Genomic DNA, 18,907 nt, shown 5'->3' on the forward strand with positions numbered 1-18,907 from the left:
AACAACTCAGTGAGATAACCTTGTTTCAATAGATGGTCCACTTCACTTTGTAAGAATCTACATTCTGAAGTTTTATGCCCGTGATCATTATGAAATTCGCACCAATGATCTGGATTGCGCTTGTTTGGATTTGATCGCATCTCCTTCGGCCACCGTACTTTATCTCCCATGCTCCTTAAAACAGCTACGAGCTCGGAGGTAGTGACATTGAAATTATATCCACTAAATCTCGCCTTCAAACTTCCATCATCATCTCGTGCCCCGCGTATGTTTCGAACATTCGCAAACCTCGATGAGGAGCCTGACTCCCTGTTTCTTGATTTTTGATCATATCGTTGATTATCCTGTTTTATTCGTGAATCTTTTCCTGCAGGACCCATATAAGGATCGTACCTGTTTTTACCTGATCTTTTTTCAGCTTCGGATCTCCTTGAACTTCTTCTGTCTTCATGTTGAAATCGAGGCACGGTATCTTCTTCGATTCGCAACTTCGTACTGTACCTGTTATACACATCATTCCACGTGGTTGCAGGGAACTCTCGAAGGCTTTCTTTAAGTCTTCTCGTGGCTTCAGAACTTTTAACATTTAGATTGCTCGCAAAAGCTATTGCAGCCCAATTATCTGGTACGCGGGGTAAAGTCATTCGTTCGCGTTGGAACCTATCAACAAAATCTCTGAGCAACTCTGTATCCCCTTGTTTGATTTTAAAGATGTCTTCCATTCTTTTTTCAACCTTTTGTGCTCCTGAGTGCGCCTTAATGAAAGAATCTGCAAGCTCAGCAAAAGAGTTTATAGAGTTTTCAGGCAAAAGAGAATACCAGGTTAGTGCACCCTTGGTGAGTGTTTCACCAAATTTCTTGACCAACACGGACTCAATCTCCTACTTGGTTAAATCATTTCCTTTGACCCCTGTAGTAAATGCCGTCACATGGTCACGTGGATCGGTTGTGCCGTCATATTTTGAAATGTCAGGCATTTTAAACTTTTTAGGGATTGAAAGGGGAGCAGCACTCGGTTTCCAAGGTTGTTGTGAATATTTATCCGCATCTATTCCTTTGATTATTGGGGGAACTCCAGGGATTTGCTCGATGCGTTCGTTTTGTTCTTTGAGCTGTGTCTGCAAAGTTAGTACCAAATTTTGTAAATAAGAATTGTTTGTATTACCTGGATTCATTTCTCGTGGTTCAATGGGGGTTCCTTCGTTTGAATTAACAAGGCCAGAACGAGGATTCTCCAGCGTATTGTTATTTGGCGAAGGTGTGGACGGCACAGCAGGTAACCGGCTAACTAGCGCTTGAAGAGCTTGGCTAACCCGTGCATCAATTATTCTTTGCAGAGCTTCTTCTGGTCCCTCAAAATGTTCTGATTGCTCTTGCTCATCAGCATGTGATTTAGGAGTGCCTTCACGAGATTGACGTGGTGAATTTTGAAGGGCAGGAACCGTGTTAAAGTTCTGCAAATCTCCTTGATCTTGATGCATTTGATTTTCACGGTTTCCCAAGGTGTTTTCACTGTTATTATTGTCATGTGACATGATGATAACAACAGATAGACTGTAACTTAAAAAGAATAGATTATCAGAGTCCCGGCAACGGAACCAATTTGTTTCACCAAAGAAATAATATTTTGGATAAAACTAGAATTTGAGATGAAAAATCGGGTTACTGATAATCAAGAGACCAAAATAATAATAGGCTTTCTGAGAATAATAATAAAGCAGTAAACAAAATTTTTTTATTTCAGTATGATGTAAATGATGTCCTTTTCCCAATACAACTTCCTCCTTTTATAGTTGGTTCTAGGTAAAGGAATAAAACCTAAGCTTTAATGAGACAATTATGGACAATAAATGATATTAAATGAGCCGTTACACAATCATTCCTATTAAATACCAATTTTCTAACGTATCAGGTATTTAATACTGAATTTGGACTCCTTTTTGTCTTCAGATTCATGTCTTCAATGCCTTTCGACCCACTGGCCTTAAATGACTTCGAATTGGTACGAGACTCGTGTCTAAACTGCTTCTCGTGCCTATTTCACTTCTTCTTCCCGTATCTGTCGTTTCCCGTACCTTTTTCCCAATTGTTACGCTTTGACCACTTGTCCAGTCCACGTGTCACGCCACGTCATCTTCAATATAAATTCAACTTTTTTCCCAATACAAAAAATACAAGGGTGCAAATTCTTTGTTTAATATATTAGTAACTTTGCATTATTTTTATTATTGACCACGTTTCATATGTTTTAATAATAAATTTCTGGTTTAGTTTCTTTTCTTAATCTACTTTGATATTAAAGCAGATAGATGAGTGTGATCTTTGTGTGATTTTCTTTTATGCATTTATTCAAGTGAAGGAAAGAGAGGTCAAAATTATCATATAGTATTAAATATGTTTAGGAATAAAAAGATACAAATTAGAAAAAGGTAATAAAAAAGATACAAACTTGAGAAAGATATATGTCCGACTCTATGATTTATACATGTGACAGTAGGATATAATAAAAGACAATTTTTAATAGCAGATAGTATTTTTTTAAGACAACTTTTATCGTTGTATAATTTTGTAATTATAAAGCTCAAGAAGGTGGCTATGCGTGCTTAAATTTAGGAATATAATGGATTATGCGATAATTCTTAATTAAGAAGACCACAAAAAAATATTCGATTAAAAAGTGAGTTGATTAGAAAAGCTATTATATAACAAATTAGTGCAGAAATCAATGTAATATTAAAGCACTTACCATTTTATAAAAAAAACTTAACAGTAAAAAAGAAATCTTTGGCTGTGATTGACAGAAAATTATTTATAAATGTGTTTTATGGAAGAAAAAATAAGTACAACATTTAAAAACTCATAATAAACCAAGTATCTTTATAAAATATATCTCTTAAAATGTTGTAGAAAGTATAAATTATTAAAATATCTTTTTTAAATAAAGCCAAACTTATTTCTAAAAAAGTCCCTATTTAAATGAGAACTTAGTATAGACAAACATGGAAACAAAAATATGATATTCTTTGGAATTTGGTTGAAAAAATAAATTTGATTTTAATTTCAGTAATAATTCTATATTTTCACTCAATGTTGGATAACATTAACATAATTATTTTAGAATCTATCAATAGTAAGTATTCACTATAATCGTAAACTATTGCTTCCAGAAAATAACAACCTATGAATGCATGATTAGGTGCTTGGATAGATAAAGAAGGCTCTTTCCAAAACGAAGGAAAAGTAAATTATTCAATATGTAGAGGCTGGATTCGAAATTTCTAATTATTTGAGACAATTCCTATAACATTTTATATATTAAATAAATAGAGCGAGTTGCTTTTGCTCGCCTGAAAAATAAAACAAAATTTTCTCTCAGTCAGCTAACTCTATTTGTATTTAATATAGATATGAATAGCTTTCCATAAAAGTTCAGAAAACTTTTAAGTCGGCAGTTGGTTATATGTTATTTCTAGAACTAAAAGGGAAGTACGATAATTTGTGAAATATAAATAATAAAATTATAAAACTTGAATAAATTTTAAATTAAATATAGTGACTGGAATGATTGCTGACTTTTAAGGTAGAATTTCTTACTTAATTTTCATTGAATGGCTAAATAGAGTCAACAATCGTCATTTTCTTGTATTTACACTTTTGTCTTTCACTTTTATTATATAGCTCAACACAATTATATATATAACATATATATATATATATATATATATGTGTGTGTGTGTGTGTGTGTGTAATAAAAAATACATAAATATATTATATATAATATACAATAATACATTATAAAAAGAATTGGGGGAAGTAAACACGTTTCCGCTGATGGGGAAATAAAGAAGAAGCAAATTTGAGGGAAACAAAATATAATGTATATAATAAAATATATATTATTAAATTATACAATAACATAATATATGTTTATGTAATATAAAATAATACATTATCAAAAGAAAAACGGGGGAAGCAAAACACATTTCTGCTAAAATTTCCTAAGCCTTAGATGATTTTTGGATGATGCATAAGGTTCAAAGAGAAAGAAATTCGGGGTGATAATTTATAGTGATTGATATGTTAGATGAGAGAGAACCAGAAAGAGACACTACCTTTATGTGAGAGAGAATCTTAAGGGAGAGATTTTAGGAGATGAAAAGTTATACATAATTTAATTAAAAAGGTAAGATTTAAAAATAAGTTGTACTAAAGGTAATTTTGTAAAAGCAGTTGTAGAGAATATAAATAAATCTTTAAAAGGTTGTATTCTATGTAAATGCCTCGGGAAGAAATACCCAAAGAAAAATAATTGGACTTGATTCATCATTTAATAAAGAGCAGATGGCCCAAGTTATAACTAATCAGCCATTAAGGACTTGTTAAATTAAATATGATGAGGTCTATTTGTTTCAATTATTATTTATTGTTATAGAAAAGTGTTGTTATATAAAACATATATTATAAGATAACATGAAAATTGATTTTATAATAAAAATTAATTTTTATAATGAATAGTTGTTATATAGGATACTATTATACAGAGATCTAGAGTTTCACGTCGCTTTAATAAGCAAAATAATCAAGTTTGGACATTTAGAAAGCAGAGCAATTGTTATTGAAAGCAAATCTTTTTTTTTACATTCCTATGCCACATAGGAAACCTTATTACCCTAAATGTTTAAGGTTTGACTTAATTACACTTAGTATACCAAACTACCAATTCTATACCATAGTGTATTTTAAGGGTCCAATTAATGCAGCGTATATCCCTTCTTAATTCAAGGTACTGTATATCCCACCTCTCCCACGTTTCTCTCTCCCAAACCCTCACCTCACCCACGTTTATATACTGTTGTTAAACATAAAAAGAATCATGTAACTAAATTATATTTCAAAGAAATTCTTTAGTTCTTATTTATTTTCAGAGGAACTCTTTTCTTGATCCTTCCAAAATGTGTCGTCAAATTACGTACCTTACATAAATTTGATTTAGTAACTCAAAAATATTAGGCTAGGTTGTAAAAGAAGGTTCGAAGTAGCTGTTAGGTCTAAATATTTCGATTAAAATTTTATTCCTAGTTGTCTGTTTCTCTGCCGGTGCTTAACACGAGCAGAAAAATATTTTAAGATATCACATAATGGTCGCAGGTTGTTGTCTTGAGCCACTTGCATTTGTTTGATACTCAATTCACCGATCAAAAAACTCAAGAGGCTTTGGTACAGTACTTCAATTTCTGATTAATTACAATGATTGTGATTAAGTACTTCAATTTCTCTTTTGTTCCCTTTTTAAAGTTATAAACAGGCAGCGTAGTTTCTTTTGAGCACTATACCATATTTTAGCATGTTATATTGTAGCAGGCAGCCTAATATTTTTGAGTTACTAATTAGTATAGAAGTTTTAGTCGTTTTTGATTTGTGAAAACAGAAAACAAAGCATCTACAATTAGAATACAAATAATCTACAATTTATCTACAAAATATCTACAAACTGGGTACATTGAATTTTTATATCCCAATTCCCATTCAATTGAAGCATAATTGGGATTTTTGACATAATTCCGTTTTTTCAGAAGATTTGTAGAAGTTTTAGCCGTTTTTTATTTGTGAAAACAGAAAATAAAGCATCTACAATCAGAATACAAATAATCTACAATTTATCTATAATTTATCTACAATTTATGCAATATGTCTTCTTCTTCTTCTTCTTCTTCGAGTTTCAATCTGAAATTCAGTCAAAACCAAGTCTAATCTTCACCATAACCCCTCAAAATTGAGATATAAACTCCAAACCATATTCCCGATGATTTTCAACAACACCTAATCCAAACAAATAATGATTTTTCAAAACCCAAATTTGAATTCAAAGTTTTCAAACTTTTTAATGGCTGTCAATAGTGGAAAATATCTGGATCGACCATAATTCCGGCATCCGGCAAGGTAACATCTCAAAATTGGTCCCAAAAGAACACCCTTCTCATTGTTAACAATCTCCTTTTGTTTTTTTCCTAAAATCTACAATCATTTGCAACAGATCTTAAAATCGTTTTTAAGACTTACTGTAGCATCGTCTTCTCTCTAGCCAAATTCAAAGTTACTGCCATATTGTAACGTGAAGTTTGCTTAAGTGTATGGATGTTTGAAGATCAATCGTGATTCATAGCTTTGAGTTGAAACACAATGTAGCTTCATCAGGGAAGATTCTGCCCTATTAATTCCTAATAAACGAATGGTACAGAAATTATAGGAAAAATATGGACTAGGCGGGTAATTTAGATACTATACACATATTTGGTTATAAAATTTCATATATGGTATAGGATGAAAAAATCCCTTTTTCCTTTCCCTGTCAAAGTAGGCTTGTGCTTTGGACTAGAATACTGACCATAGCAGGCCCATTGTTTAGGACCCAAAAAGCGTATTGGGTGTGGTGTGGCACATATTATTTGGATCCAACTTCACATTTTATTGGGCCAGAAATCTATTGGGTTGTCTTATTAAATGCAACACAGACTTTATCGGGCGATTTGCAGTCATATTTTATATTTATGCCACCTTTTAATATGTACTCTATTTTTAAAAATTATTGATTTGGTAGCCAGTAACAAAAAATCCGTAATAATATGACCATTATAAGCTGAGTTTTTACATAATTTGATTTATCTGCCAAAAATGCTGAAGTATTTGTCTTGCAGTGTAATCAAGCTGAATTTATTCAGTTCATACGTAAAAACTTTAGGACTAAATAAGCTGAAGTTTTTATTCTGGATTCAATAGTTTTGTCGTAAAGCTTTTTCAAAAACTTCAGCATAAGATGCTGAAGTTGTTTAGTTCTTTTTTAAAAACTTCAGGAAAACGAGCTGAAGTTTTCCTCCTGCACTGGGTAAAATAAAACGTAAATTAAAATCACATAGCACATATGCTGAAGTTATTTAGTTCATTTTTAAAAACTTCAGGAAAACGAGTTGAAGTTTTCCTCCTGCACTATGTAATTTTATTATGATTTTTTGGTAAACCTTCACCAAAAAATGCTTAAGTTTTTCGGAATATATAAAACATTTTTAGTATGCTGAAGTATTATAGTTTATTTGCTAAAACATGCTTAATATTTTGTCCTGCAATATGTAATTTTCGGATGAGTTTTTGTTAATTCCTGGTGAAGTTATTTATTTCATTTCCTCTGTTATTTTCCGAGTTTAAAGAGAATTAATATTTTTAAAAAACGCACAAAAAATATTAAAACAAAAACATAATTTTTCATTTAATAAAATAAAAGATAAATTAAAATTACATAAAAGGAAAATAACATAATAACCATTTAACTAAAAAGATTATCCAAAAAAAAAAAAAGCTAATCGTCCATATCGTCATCGTCGTTGTCACTGTCAGATGGACGAGCATCCTCATCACCAAGACTATCAAATTTGGCCAGCATCTCAAGCCTATCAAGCTTGTTGTTGATTTCTACCAGCTCCCTATCGTACTTGTCTATCAGCTCATCCAACTTCAGCTCAAACGCCTCTATGATGTCTTGCTTAATTCCGTTAACTATTTTCCTGATGACAACATCTATTTTTCTCCCTTTTGTATTTTATCTACTAAAATATATTTATTTGAGTGAATAAACTCACAAGGCATAGATTACTTATATAGGCGAAAAAAACTTTGCATGGTATATGAAAAGGCATAGAGGAATTTTAAACGTCTAATGAAAAGCGTGCATGAATGTGATAGGAATGTAATTATTACACTAACACATACCCCAACACAAAATAATTACTACTTTAATTGTATTTTTTACGTTTACTCCTGCATACTATACAATTAATGCACTCTAAAACTTCATGTTGAAATATATTGAAGTTTTATTTAGTTCCTTTGCTAAAACTTCAACCGAATATGCTGAAGTTATTTAGTTCATTTCTAAAAACTTCAGCACTTAATAAGCTGAAGTTTTTGTCCTAGATTCATTAATTTTATCATACTGCTTTTTCAAAAACTTCGGCAGAAGATGCTGAAGTGATTTAGTTCATTTGTAAAAACTTCAGCACTTAATGAGCTGAAGTTTTTGTCATGGATTCATCAATTTTGTCATACAACTTTTTCAAAAACTTCAGCAAAAGATGTTGAAGTGATTTAGTTCATTTGTAAAAATTTCAGCACTAAATAAGATGAAGTTTTTGTCCTACAGTCGACACTTTTGTTATGACTTTTAACCAAAACTTCTGCCTAAAAAGCAGAAGTTTTACCAAAACTTCAGCAATAGATGCTGAAGTTGTTTAACTCATTTGTAAAAACTTCAGGACAAACCACCTAAAACTTTTCCTCCTGCACTATGTAATTTCCTCCTGCATGTTGAAGTTAAATTTAGTTTATGCTTAAGTCTTGTCCTGCATTAATCAGCTTCTTCATGAGCTTTTTTTCGAAAACTTCACTATAAACAAGTTGAAATGTTCTAGTACATTTGCTCAAACTTCAGCTTCAATGTGCTTACATTTTTTATGAACTTCATAATTAAATTCTTCTGTTCAGTTTCCTAATACATGACATAAACATGCGTCTGCAGGATGAGGTCGATTTGCATTGTTATTACTTTCAATGGGAGGTGGACTCTTGATTTCAAATACTTGGATCATGATACAAAACTTGTTCTGCTTAATAAACAAGTATCATTCAATACTTCCCTGAAGAAAATTAGTGAACTTACAAATATTGATTCAAGCAGATATTCACTAAAGGTATGGTTTGATATCAAACTAAAGACAAGTTGTGACGACCCAAAGGGTCATCACCTGTTTTCTCTCTCTTCCGCGCTTCCGAAGCCTTGAAAACCTCACTTTTGGTCACCTCGACTTGCGTGCGCAGTCCGAGCGCGTAGCCGGAAAGCTCAAATATGAATTCTGTGTAAAAATTGATGAATTTTGATATTAATATGATTAAGGTTGACTTTGGTCAACATTTTGGGTAAACGGACCCGGACCCGTGATTTGACGGTCCCGGAGGGTCCGTAGAAAAATATGGGACTCGGGCGTATGCCCGGAATCGAAATCCGAGGTCCTGAGCCCGAGAAATGAATTTTTAAGAAAAATTGTTTTTCTGAAATTAATATGGAAATTTGAAATGAAAATAGATTAGATAGTGTTGGTATCGGGCCCGTATTTTGGTTCCGGCGCCCGGTACAGGTCTTATATGTGGTTTAATCACTTCCTATGAAATTTGGTTGAAATCGAACGTCATTTGACGTGTTTCGAACCTAAATATCTAAAAATGAAAGTTTATGAAGTTTGAAGAAAAAGTGATGATTTTGAGGTTTGATTCCTCGTTCTTGATGTTATTTTGGCGATTTGATCGCACGGTTAAGTTCGTATGAGGTTGTTGAGTTAGTGTGTGTGTTTGTTTAGGAGCCCTGAGGGCTCGGGAGTGTTTTCGGAGGTGTTCGGGGTGGTTTTGGACTTAGGATGATAGCAGATTTTCTGCAATTTTTGCACAGGCATTCCCTTCTTCGCGTTCGCGGCCTTCAGCACGCGTTCGCGATGCTCCCCAGGTTTCCTTCTTCGCGTTCGCGACTTAACTTCCGCGATCGCGTAAGCCAATTTCAGGATCCCAGAAATTCCTTCTTCGCGTTCGCATTCCACAGTTCGCGAACGCGTACCTTCACCAGTTTCCTCATCGCGTTCGCGTGGCTCTTCACGCGTTCGCGTATAACAATACCTGGACCCCCCCCCCAGCTTCCTACTTCGCGTTCGCACCCTTCCCATCGCGAACGCGATGCACTGACCAGTTGCCCATCGCGAACGCGGTCTCTCTTCCGCGAACGCGTAGGGCAAAATCGCCCAGTTATAATTTAAGTCCAGAAACAAAATAGTTACGGGTTTATTCAAAAATTCTCACGAACTCTCTTCTCCCCAAGCTCTAGGAATCCATTGAAGCCCCCATTCTTCAATACCACTTGGGTAAGTAAATTCCCACTTATTTCCTTCATTTTCCTTCATTAATTACTGAAATTCTAAGCTTAAATCACATAGATTAGGGTGGAAATTGAGGAAAATGGGTAGAACTAGGGCTTTTTAATTTTCTTTGATTTAGACCTCGTTTTGGGGTCGGATTTGAAAACAAATTGTATATTCGGGCTCGTGGGGGAATGGGTGATATGAAATTGGTTCTAACCTCGTGTTTTGACCAAGCGGGCCCGGGGTCGGTTTTTGGAATTTTTGGAAGAAAGGTTGGGAGTCTATATTTAGGCATTGGGTTTGGGTTGTTTAGCTATTATTGATATTACAAAGTCATTATTTCATAGATTTGATTGAGTTGGAGCCGAATTCGAGAGAGAAAGCGGTCGTTGTGGATTGATTTAGCCATGGAGGTTGAGGTAAGTGTTTGATCTAACTTTGGCTTGAGGGAATAGGATTAGAGTATTGTTTGCTAATTGCTAATTGTCGAGTACGGTGTATAGGCATGGTGACGAGTATCTATACACTGGTGTCTAGCATGACCGTGAGTCCTTATTTATGCTTATACGGATTTTGATGTGACTCTTCCTTGTTTAATTGATGATTTCCATATAATGTGAAGAGTATGAGAAAGAATTATGAATTGAAAACTCTGTGGAGCGTTGGCTCGAATGATAAAGTAATTATTGAGTAAGAAATGAAAGAAAGAGAAAGAGATGTGATTATTCCCTTGCCGGGCTGTACTCGTATATTGATTATCTCCCTTGCCGGGATGTTAAAGCTATTGTTGTTGCTCCCTTGCCGGGATTTAGCTGTTTACTTGTGTTTTCCCTTGCCGGGACTTTTATTACTGTTTATTTATCCCCTCGCCCCCTTGCTTGTGATTGTTACTTGGGTGAGTGATAAAGCACGAAGGTTGATGTCGTGCACGATTTGTGTTGAGAATATATATTAATGCACGAAGGAACATTCCGTGCCATGTTTTGATCATTAATGCACGAAGGAACATTCCGTGCCCCGATTTGAATACTGATGCACGAAGGGTCATTCCGTGCCATGATATGAGTGTTTATGTGAGGAAACGCACGAAGGTTGATGCCGTGCACTTTATTTGATTCCTTTGGTGAGAACGAGAGTAAAAGCACGAAGGACGGTGTCGTGCAACTGTCGGTTTTCCTGTTCTCGTTGATTATTGTAGTTGCACAGTTTCATTGTCTATTGTTGATTTTATTTTCGAACTATTAGCTCCCCTATAGCATGTTCCCCTCCCTCTTGACTGGTTAATTTCTGTATTCTTCTCTATTGCACATGTATATATTGAACTGTACAGGTTTGTTTGGTAGTCCCGTCTAGCCTCGTCACTACTTCGCCGGGGTTAGGCCATGCACTTACCCTTGAAACCACCTTTTTGTTGGCCACTGAAGTTTCTGCAACACAAATAGTCAATTAAAAATTAGCCATATGCAGAGAAGGATGCAAGAAACATGAATGTGATCTGTTAATGAGTTTGTACATACTTGTTGTTGGGAGATTTGCCAGAGAATTGGCCACCAGATTTTGGGCTCTGACCTTTCCCCTTGTTACCACCATTGGCTGCTGCAGGTTTACCATTTTGCTTAGCAAAGGCAGGTGTCGCTGGACCTTTCTTACCGCCTGTAAAAAGAAAATGTTGTCAATGGAACTGGGCTCCTACAACTCAAGGATGAAAATTAAGGATGAAAAATTATATCGAACCTGACTTGTCGGGTGTAGCTTGTTTTGCTTTTTTGGCAAAACCAGCCTTAGCGGGTGGAGCAGGTCTCTTGTTCTGAGCAGACTTCATCATAAAACACTCAGCTAGACAAAATACTATGCAAGTTAAGCCAAATGGTTTCAACCCAAAAGTATGAAACAAATTAAGCACAAATATTAAACAAGCAAAATGTAGTAGTACCTTTTTAGGTGTCTCTTCTTCTCACTCATCTTCCTCCGAATCATCATCATCATCCTCAAAATCGTCAGAAAAATCCATTCCTTCTGGACCATCAGAATCCTGAAAAATCCAAAGCGAAGAACAAAGCTCAATACACTTGGACAAAATACAAAGTACACAAATTTTTGCAAATAAACAGCTTAAAATTAAAACAAGTTGGTAATCATGAGGTAATGCATTTTTCCTCATAGTAAATAAATAAAATATGCAGAATAAGCATCATAAAAGTCATTATGAATCATACCATGTCATCTTCTGCCTCGTCTCTATCGTCTTCATCATCAGAATCATCATCATCGTCATCAGACTCCGCCTCTTTCTTTGGTTCTGCTACTGTAGCTTTTGCCTTAGTAGGTGCAACCTCTTTTGTAGAAGGCTTTACATCCTTCACATCAGCCTTAGTCTCCTCAAGTTTCCCTAAGAATTTTGATAGTCAACAGACATTGAGAAATAAGAATTGGGAGAGCAAAATTTGAGAAAAGAGAGTACAAAGTGACAACATGAGATGAGATTTAAGGAACTAACCATTTAGAGCAGCTAAAACATTCTCTTCATCCTCAGAATCTTCATCCTCTAGAGAGATTAAAAAACACATTAGACTAAGCTACAAATCTATGTATCTCTAACATAACTTGACGTCCAAAAACTCACCTGAGTCAATTTCATCAGTGGAGACAGAAGAAACAACCAAAAAGGTGAAGTCAAGGAACACAATACGAAGAAAAAAACCAATAACTCGTGCATCCCATTATCATTTGGTAACATAAATAACATTAATAAGCTTTTATGTTGCTGAGTGAATAGTGGAGTAATATTTAGTATTAAAAAAGTACTGAGAAACAATCAAATAGTTTTAAGCAAAGGATATGTTGGGTCATCAGCTGTGTATCCAATGAAGTAGACACTCCCACTTTTCTAGCCATGTGAAAGTTCAAACTCCTTTTCAAAAACCAAATCAAACATCAATTGAGGTCTTTCTTCAGCTGATAGAGTTCCAATGACATAGTTGTTTTCTCCAACAGTGACACGTAGCGGAACACTTTTGACTTCTTTGGCATCCTTCACTTCACCTAAAGCTGCCTACAAAATCAAGATTTCAGCATTCAAAAGCGCCCGAGAAAAAATATGCAAGTGTCGACATTAAGCTAGCACAAGAGAATACAAAGACAAAAGCAAAAACACTAACCTGGGAAATATGAATGAGCTTATAAAGCTCTGGCCTGACCTTTAGAGATTCTGCTGCTTTCACTTCAACACCTACACATAATTTACGTGAAAGAGATATCAGTTTAACAAGTTCCACATCACATGGTGTCAGAACTAACTTCTACAACCATGGAACAATTAATAACAATAAACAAATTGAGCAGCAAGTTTGATTTAAAAAAAAGCCACTTTGTGGTTCAATTTATGTACGAGTTTTAAGTGACGGCATAAAAAATGTTTACACTGACTACTACACTAAGTCAAACAACATAGATGGTGTAAAAATCTTTACATTGTATGTATCTTAAATCCTTTACCATGTTATATAGTATATACTTATAAAATATCTAAAAAACAAATACTATACTTTATTTGAAAAAGTAAAAAAAATACCTTTTGGGTTGGTTGGTTTTGGTTCAAAAGTTTCAACTCCAATTCAAATCAAACAATTATTGGTTTTAACTATTTCACACCAAAAAAAATTTGAAGACACCTTTTTTAGCAAGTCACTAGGCTATGAAGAGTATACAGCTAAAAAAACCCGATAACTTAGCAAATACTAGAAGTGATGTCATACAATCATATTTCAAAGTCAAGCATTCAACTTTCCCAAAACTTTGAGGAAAGCTTACAGTTATAATTATTTTGTCTATGTCATAACTTGGGTAATTAATTTCATAAGAAAGCTTAAACCTTTAAACCAATAATAGCAATAAAGCCTGGTACAGATAGCCAAACAAGATTAATGCAACCTTAACACCAAATCAAAACATTCTACGAGAAACACAACAATAAGATTGACCCACATGTTTTCTTTACAAATAAATACCAACGAAGAAATAGGAAAATAGAAAAAGAAAAGAAAGAGCACATATAAACACAAACAATTGAATTTTTAAAGCATACCCCAAAACTCCATTGCTGATTGTTGGTGAAAGCTTAAGTTTTGGAGCGGAGAAAGGGGAGGCAGAAGGAGACAGAAGACTGATATGCAAAGAGCAAAGAATTAAGAGGGCGGAAGAAAGAGGGGTTTTAGAAGGGTTTATATAGCAAAAGTTGCCGGTGAGGCTTTGTAAACCTAGGGTTTTTAGTTCCCAAATTTGACAACAAAAATAATTGTTTTTGCGCCGCTCAATTTTCTGTACTTTGAAAACCAGATGGGCCCTTTTTAGGCAGCCCAACATCCCATCATGGGCCGGGCTTCATTTCAACTCTTTATCGACAAAATTCCTCTAAAAATAGCACCGAGTAGCCGCTTTGAGCACCTCTATTAAATAAAGAGAAACTTTCGGAAACCACTATGTTTTAGTGGTTATTAGCTAGTTGTAGCTACCATTTATATTACTTTCTATAGCTATGTTTTCAGGGTTTTTAGAGTGTATTCGATGTATTTAAGCTACTGTATTCATGAATACAGTAGCATTTCTAGGCGTAAAACAGGGGATTACAGCTAGACAGATTTTTGGATTCGAATGTATTCACGGCGTGAAACAGAGGATTACAGCTAGACAAATTATTGTATTCGACTGTATTCACGATATGTATTTGTGCATATAGTAACGTAAATAGCGTAATTCATGGTCTATTCAGCTGTTTTTAAACGGAAAGTGAATCAATTAACATAATAGACTCCTAATATAACTCAACAAACTCAATTATAACACACAAAATTTGTATTTCCAGTTATAAAGAGGATTCTCAATCGAAAAACACCCCAAAAACATAGCAATCTTCAGAGAAAATATGCTGAATATTTTTTCCAACCGATAAATATAACAAAAACAGAGAAATTTGAATACATATATACATCTGAATACATAAATTATATTACAACAACAACAACAAACCCAGTTTGATCCCAACATGTGGAGTCTGGGGAGGGTAGTCTGTACGCAGACCTTACCCTACCTAATGCAGGTAGAGAGGTTGTTTCCAATAGACTTTCGGCTCAGGAAGGGCAAGAAGAAGAAGAGGGAAGCAAGGAAGGAAAACAGTATCCAATAATAGTAATACGGAATACAATACTTGAGGCGAACAAAACCACATACCGTAATAAAAATCAAAGAATATGAAGGGAAATGCATGCTACTAAGCCTATCGGTGAACACTATAAACTAGCTACTAACCTTCTACTCCTCAACCTCCACACCCTCCTATCAAGTGTCATGTCCTCAGTGAGCTGAAGCAGCGTCATGTCCTGCCTAATCACTTCTCCCCAGTACTTCTTAGGCCTAACTCGGCCCCTCCTCAAACTCTCCATGGCCAACCTCTCACACCTCCTGACAGGGGCATCAATGCTTCTTCTCCTAACATGTCCGAACCATCTCAGCCGCGACTCCCGCATCTTGTCCTCCACGGAGGCTACTCCCACTCTGTCCCGGATAGCTTCATTCCTAATTCTATCTTGCCGGGTACACCCATCTCAACATCCTCATCTCTTCTACTCTCATCTTCTGCACGTGGGAGTTCTTGACTGGCCAACACTCAGCCCCATACAGCATAGCGCGTCGAACCACCACTCGATAAAACTTACCCTTAAGTCTTAACGGCACATTCTTATCACATAGAACACCGGAAGCGAGCCTCCACTTCATCCATCCCGCTCCGATGCGATGTGACATCTTCGTCAATCTCCCCGTTACCCTGGATAATAGACCCGAGATACTTAAAACTCGCTCTCTTGGAGATAACTTGAGCATTAAGCTGTCACGACCCGGATTTCCCACCCTCGGGAGTCGTGATGGCGCCTACTAATGGGAGCTAGGCAAGCCAAGTTAATTTACTTTTTTTAGCAATTATCGATCATTTAATAAAAACAAAACTTGATATGATAAAGCGGAAGTCTCAAATAGTAATTAACTGAAAGAAAAATGCGGAAGTTTAACAAGATCCTCTACCCAAGATTGGTGTCACAATACTCACGAACGTCTAGAGAATACTAAATACAAGGTTTGAATGAAACATAAAACTGTCTGCTTCGGTACAAATGATAACAAACTGAATAAAATAGAAAGGGACTCCGGGCCTGCGGACGTCAGCAAGGCTACCTCGAATGTCCCTGGACTGAAGTCAACTCCCAATCAACTAATGCTGTCCAAAAGCTGCTGCTCCGGCGCTGTGATCTGTGCAAAAAGATGCACAGAGTGTAGCATCAGCACAACCGACCCCATGTGCTGGTAAGTGCATGGCCTAACCCCGGCGAGGTAGTGACGAGGCTAGACAGGACTACCAAACAAACCTGTGCAGATATATCTATATATACAAGTACAACAAAATAACAGTGGAAAGTAATAATTGAGACTGGAAGGGGAAACATGCTGTTGGGGGTAGCAGATAAACAGAATAGCAGGGATAAATAAGGAAACTACAACTGAATTCTTCTAACGCAGAATAAGTGGTCGGCGTGCCACACGATCCCATTTCATAATATATATATATATATATATATATATATATATATAAGTGGTCGGCGTGCCACACGATCCCATTTCATAATATATAAGTGGTCGGCGTGCCACACGATCCCATTTCATAATATATAAGTGGTCGGCGTGCCACACGATCCCATTTCATAATATATAAGTGGTCGGCGTGCCACACGATCCTATTTCATAATATATAAGTGGTCGGCGTGCCACACGATCCCATTTTCATAATATATAAGTGGTCGGCGTGCCACACGATCCCATTTCATAATACTACGTGGTAGGCGTACCACACGCTCCTATTTTATCAATCACAATATAACAAAATAATCCCGGCTGGGGGACAACAATGTATAACTTCCCGGCAAGGGAACAACAACATAATAACTTCCCGGCAAGGGAACAAAATATCAAATCAAATGTCCTGGCAAGGGAGAAACATCTATAACCGCACTGGTCCCAACATCTAACTACCGCAGCTATAACCGATCCTGTTACAACGTCTAACTGCCACAACTATAATCAATCCAGTTACGACATCTATCTACCACAACTATGATCAATCCTGTTACAACACTTAACTACCTCAGCTATGACCAACCTATGACAACACTTAACTACCTTAGCTATAACTATAGTCATCACTCAACACAAGGAAGCATTAACCTAAGCGTCCGTAGTATCAATTAAGAACACAGTACAAGGGAACCACAACTCAACAATAGCCGCCAAGGGACAACATAATGATTTTTTCTCTCCCCACTTTCACTTTACAATTCACTTCACAACTCGAGCCAATGCTCTAGAGGTTCAGTTATCACTTATACTTTCGCAATTCGCTATACAACTGGAGCCAACGCTCCTCAATGTCCATAAGTCACGATTCTTTCCACATCTTTGCACAACAAATAGAAATAATCACCAAGGCACGAATAATGCAACGAAGTCATGGAAATCACAATATAGGACTCACGGTCATGCTAGACACCAATGTATAAATACTCGTCACCATGCCTATACATCATACTCGACAATTAGCAAGTAGCAAATAAGACTCAACTCCCATTCCCTCAAGCTAAGGTTAGACCAAACACTTACCTCGAACTTCCACGGCCAACTCAAGCCTCAAACACCGCTTTTCCTCTCGGATTCGGCTCCAAATCAATTGTATCTATACAATAATGACTTCAATATATCAATAATTGCTAAACAATACGAACCCAATGCCTAATTACAGCTTTTCCATCATTTTCCCCAAAACTCAAAAATCGACCCCGGGCCCGCTTGGTCAAAACACGAAGTTCGGACCAAAATCAAATCACACATTCACCCACGAGCCCGAATATATAATTTATTTTCAAATTCGACCCCAAAACGAGGTCTAAATCAAGAAAAATCAAAAAGCCCTAACTCTACCCAAATACCCAATTTTCTACCTTAAGTCACATGTTTTAAGCCTATAAATCTAATAGATGTTGATGAAAATGGAAGAAAATAAGTTAAAAATTACTTACCCAAGAGGTTATGGTGAAGGATTGCTTCAATGGTCGCCTAAGAGCTTGGAGAAGAAAGGTTTTTGTGAAAACTTGGTGAAATCCCGTAGCTACTGTTTCTGAAGTTTAAAAATAACTGGGCAGAAAATGCTCTATGCGATCGCGAAGAAGGTCATGCGATCGCATAGGGATAGGAAGGCTGGCCATTGCGATCGCAGAAAGGGCATTGCGATCGCGTAGAGGAAAATAAAGGGCTTCTCAACTTGACACTATGCGACCGCAGAAGGGTCTACGCGATCGCATACAACAAAATGAACCCTGAACAAGTTACACTATGCGATCGCGGACAACGCTATGCAATCGCATAGAAAAAACAGCTGGACAACAGCAGACAGCAGATCTGCAACATTTCTAAGGCTAAAACCATCCCGAAACACATCCGAATCACACCCGAGCCCTCGGGGCTCCTAACCAAACCCATGAACTAACTCAACAACATCATACGAACTTAACCGTGCGATCAAATCGCTAAAATAACATCATATACAACGAATTAAGCCTCAAAATCCATGATTTCTTCCAAATTTCATAAAACATCAATTTTTTTCCATTTTAAGTCCGAAACACGTCAAACGACGTCCATTTTCAACCAAACTTTACAGGAAGTGCTTAAATCATATATAAGACTTGTACCGGGAGCCGGAACCAAAATACGGGCCCGATACCAATACTTTCTAATCCATTTTCATTTCAAATTTTCATATTCATTTCAGAAAAACAATTTCTTTCAAAAATTCATTTCTCGGGTTCGGGACCTCGGATTTCGATTCCGGGCATACGCCCGAGTCCCGTATTTTTCTA

The 18,907-nt window shown here is 36.0% G+C and overlaps 1 pseudogene; it reads right to left on the minus strand.

Annotated features, from left to right (window-relative positions):
- Positions 1–7,351: 7,351 nt before the first annotated feature.
- Positions 7,352–14,123, minus strand: LOC109210697 (annotated as a pseudogene).
- Between the last annotated feature and the right edge of the window lie 4,784 nt (positions 14,124–18,907).

This window comes from Nicotiana attenuata, unplaced genomic scaffold (assembly GCF_001879085.1).
Source record: "Nicotiana attenuata strain UT unplaced genomic scaffold, NIATTr2, whole genome shotgun sequence".
NCBI classification, from domain to species: Eukaryota; Viridiplantae; Streptophyta; class Magnoliopsida; order Solanales; family Solanaceae; genus Nicotiana; species Nicotiana attenuata.